Source organism: Manihot esculenta, chromosome 7 (assembly GCF_001659605.2).
Source record: "Manihot esculenta cultivar AM560-2 chromosome 7, M.esculenta_v8, whole genome shotgun sequence".
Taxonomy (NCBI): domain Eukaryota; kingdom Viridiplantae; phylum Streptophyta; class Magnoliopsida; order Malpighiales; family Euphorbiaceae; genus Manihot; species Manihot esculenta.
The window spans coordinates 31,444,666-31,449,399 of record NC_035167.2 but is presented as its reverse complement, the minus strand read 5'-3'; positions in this window follow the sequence as shown (position 1 = coordinate 31,449,399).

The following is a 4,734-nucleotide window of genomic DNA, read 5'->3' as shown; positions in this document are numbered from 1 at the left end:
AACCGGCCCAAAGGAAGGTTGCTATCTGGCTGATTTTGAATACACATTCGGTGATAAATATGTGACAATTGTTTTGTAAATTATCCATGTGAATAATAAATCGGCCCAAAGGAAGGTTTATTATTTGACAGGACTAAATTGTCAATATTTGATTGCTAAGTAAGATGCCAATTACAAGTTAACTTTGTTTTACATCCAAAGATGAAAAACTTTAATGTTGTGCCGGTATCTTATTTCCACACATTGAACTCTACTTTTGACTTTTGTTTCAAAATATGTGGATTGTGAGCAATTTTGTCCTTATTTTGTTTTATTTTCCATGATGTCAGCCAACATGTCATTCAATCCTAACAATGTTCCTATGCTTGAGGGATCAAATTTTAGTGCGTGGAAAGCAAACATGAGTATTTTTCTGGGATGCATGGATCTAGACTTAGCATTGAGGGTTGACGAACCGGAAGCTCTTACTGAAAAAAGTACTGAAGCTGAGAAAGCTTATTACGAAAAATGGGAGCGTTCCAATCGCTTATGCCTTTTGATTCTGCAAAAGGGAATCCCGGAAAATCTTCGTGGAGCTATATCTGCTGAAGAAGATAATGCTAAGAACTACCTTGCTGAGCTGGAGCAGTCTTATGTAAAAAATGATAAGGCTGAAGTGGGGACGCTTTTAGCGAAACTAACCTCCATGAGATATGTTGGAAATGGTAGTGTTCGAGAGCATATTCTGAGCATGTCTCAATTGGGGAAAAGATTGACTGCACTAGATTTAGCATTACCAGACGATCTGCTGGTTCATTTAGCTTTGAACTCTCTTCCACCTCAATTTGGGCAAATAAGAACTTCCTATAACTGCCAACCGAGCAAATGGACTCTTAATGAGCTTATCTCCCATTGTGTTGATGAGGAGGAAAAGATGAATTCTACCAAGAAAGAGAGTGCTCATCTGGTTTCTTCAGCGGATAAGGGCAAGAATAAAAGAAAGAAAAGGTTTGATGAAAAGAAGACTGTTGAGAGAACTGCTGCTGCTGTTGATGGCTCAGATTCCAAGAAAGTTAAAGTACTGAAATGCTTTCACTGTCGAAAATCTGGACATTTGAGGAAGGACTGCACTAAATTCGCTGCTTGGCTTGCGAAGAAAGGTGAGTATTTTGTTTTAGTCTGTTATGAAGTTAATTATACTTCTGCTCCAAGAAACACTTTTTGGATGGATTCTGGTGCTACCACTCATATAAGTGTTTCGTTGCAGGATTGCCTAAGCTATCGAACGCCAAGTGACGTTGAAAAATACGTCTATGTCGGAACTGGCGAACCGGTGGCAGTAGAAGCAATCGGACATTTTAGATTACGTTTAAAGACTGGATATTTTTTGGATCTCATAGATACTTTTGTGATACCTTCTTTTAGAAGGAATTTGATCTCTGTTTCTTATTTGGACAAATCTGGTTATACTTGTTCATTTGGAAACAATTCATTTACTTTATCTATGGATTCAAATATTTTGGGTACTGGTTCTTTAAATGTTTGTGATAATCTATATTTGTTGGATGTCGATACTTCTTATCATGAGGCTTTGCAAATTAGTTCTAAAGGTACCAAAAGGAAGTTGAATATTGATAATTCAGCTGAACTTTGGCATAGACGCTTGGGTCATGTATCCAAATCTAGGATTGAACGTCTAGTGTCAGATGGTATCTTAGATACACTTGATTACACAAATTTAGCTTCTTGTGTTCAGTGTATTAAGGGAAAACAGACTAAACAAAAGAGATTAGGTGCCGTTAGGTCATCAAACGTCTTAGAATTGATACATACTGATATCTGTGGTCCGTTCCATATTGCAAACAGGAATGGTCAAAGATATTTTATATCATTCATAGACGATTACTCACGTTATGGGTACCTATATCTCATTCATGAAAAGTCAGAGTCGCTGGACGTTTTTAAATCTTACAAGCTTGAAGTTGAAAATCAGCTTGGAAAGAAGATTAAATCTGTTAGATCTGACCGTGGAGGTGAGTACTACGGCAGATATGATGGATCTGGTGAACAACGTCCAGGACCTTTTGCTCTTTTCCTACAGGAAAGTGGAATAGTCCCTCAGTATACGATGCCGGGTTCTCCCAGCATGAATGGCGTTTCTGAGAGACGTAATCGGACTCTTTTAGATATGGTAAGAAGTATGATTAGTTGTTCTTCGTTACCTGAGTTTCTGTGGGGAGAAGCATTGAAGACAGCAGCTTATCTTCTTAATAGAATACCAACTAAAGCAGTTGCTAAAACACCTTTTGAGCTTTGGACTGGGCGAAAACCTAGTTTAAAGCATCTTCATGTTTGGGGGTGTCCTGCTGAAGCTAAGCCTTATAGGCCTAATGAGTCAAAGTTGGATGCCAAAACTGTTAGCTGCTACTTTGTTGGTTATTCTGAGCGGTCAAGGGGTTATAAGTTCTATAATCCCACCACTAGAACTATTTTTGAGACGAATATTGCAACATTCTTTGAGGATGTAGAGTTTGGGGGGAGAAATAAAGAAAGAAACATTGTCTTTGAGGAGGAAATGAGTCAAGAAAACTCAATATTGTTTCCTGTTATTGCTCCTACTAGTGTTCAGGCTCCTGCGCCTATCACTAATCAAGAAGCAATTTTAGAACCAATACAAGACAATGTTGAACAACCTCTCCAGCAGGATGGAGAAGTTATTCTTCCTTCAAATCAAGCTCAACAACCTCAAGAACCTTTGCCTTTAAGAAGGTCTACTAGAGAGAGAAGAAGTGCTATCCCTGATGATTATCTAGTATTTCTTCAAGAACATGTAGATACTGTAGACATGATAGAAAATGATCCTATCAGTTTCCATCATGCCATGCAGAGTTCTATCTCTCATAAGTGGATTGAGGCAATGGGTGAAGAGTATAAATCTATGCAAGACAATAAAGTATGGGATCTCGTTCAATTACCTGAAGGAAAGAAACCCATTGGTTGCAAATGGATATTTAAAACCAAGAGGGATTCTATAGGTAATGTGGAGAGATATAAAGCCCGTCTTGTAGCAAAAGGTTATACTCAAAAGGAAGGGATTGACTATACAGAGACCTTTTCTCCAGTTTCTTCAAAGGACTCTTTTAGGACAATCATGGCCTCAGTTGCACATTTTGACCTTGAACTTCATCAAATGGATGTTAAGACTGCGTTTCTCAATGGAGACATTGATGAAACCATCTATATGGTGCAACCAGAAAACTTTGTGATTGGAGATCCGAAGCAAATGGTTTGCAGATTAAAGAAATCCATTTATGGGCTCAAGCAAGCTTCTCGTCAGTGGTACTTTAAGTTTCATCAAGTAATTGTCTCGTTTGGTTTTGAGACAAATACTGTTGAAGATTGTGTGTATCACAAGTTCAGTGGGAGTAGGTATATCTTTTTGGTTCTGTATGTGGATGACATACTTCTTGCTACTAACTCTTTAGAATTGATGCATGAAACCAAAGTCTTTCTTTCAAAACACTTTGAAATGAAAGATTTGGGTGAAGCTTCTTTTGTTTTAGGGATTCAGATTCATCGAGATCGTTCTCGAGGTATTCTTGGATTATCACAAAAGAGCTATATTGAGAAAGTGCTCAAGAGGTTTGGTATGCAAAATAGTAAACCAATTGATACACCTGTCGCTAAAGGAGATAAATTTAGTCTTAAACAGTGTCCTAAAGGTGAACTTGAGATTCAGGAAATGCAGAAGATTCCTTATGCATCAGCAGTTGGGAGTCTAATGTATGCTCAAGTTTGCACTCGTCCAGATATTTCTTTCATTGTAGGCATGTTGGGTCGATATCTCCATAATCCAGGCATGGATCACTGGAAAGCAGCCAAAAGAGTATTGAGATATCTTCAGAGAACTAGAGGACATATGCTCACTTATAGGAGATCAGATCAGCTGGAGATCATTGGGTATTCTGATTCTGATTTCGCCGGATGTCAAGATAGTAGAAAATCCACATTGGGCTACATTTATCTATTGGCTGGTGGTGCTATTTCCTGGAAGAGTGCGAAACAAACTCTTGTAGCCACCTCCACCATGGAAGCAGAATTTGTAGCATGTTATGAGGCATCAAATCAGGCAATTTGGCTGAGAAACTTTGTCGCAGGACTGCGTATTGTAAGTGGTATTGAAAGACCACTAAAGTTATATTGCGACAACAATTCAGCAGTTTTATTCTCCAACAACAACAGAAGCTCTTCTCGATCGAAATACATCGAGATAAAGTTTTTAGCTGTGAAGGAGAGAGTACAGAGTGGACAAATATCCATAGAGCATATTGGGACAGACTCCATGATTGCGGATCCGCTTACTAAGGCAGTGATACCGAAGCTTTTCCATGAGCATACTGCTCACATGGGTATCATTTTGTTTGAGACTGTCTAGTTTTAGTGGGAGTTTGCTTGTTATGTAAACCATTACATTTCTTTTGGATGGATGCTCTATTTTGTTTTGGATATTTTATTCTATTTTAATGAAATTGGAATTGAGCTCATTTTTTATGTTTATTGCACTCTGTATTAAAATTGATCTCAATTTTGTGTGACCAGTTGGAAACAGGCATAATATGATCACTTTATATGTAGTTTCCATGCTACACTCCTATAATAAATCTATGTCATTTGGGGGTATTGACAATGTGATTAATGTTGAACTTAGTCATGAGATATGGCGAATGTTTCTTTAGTCCTTTGTCAATATTACTA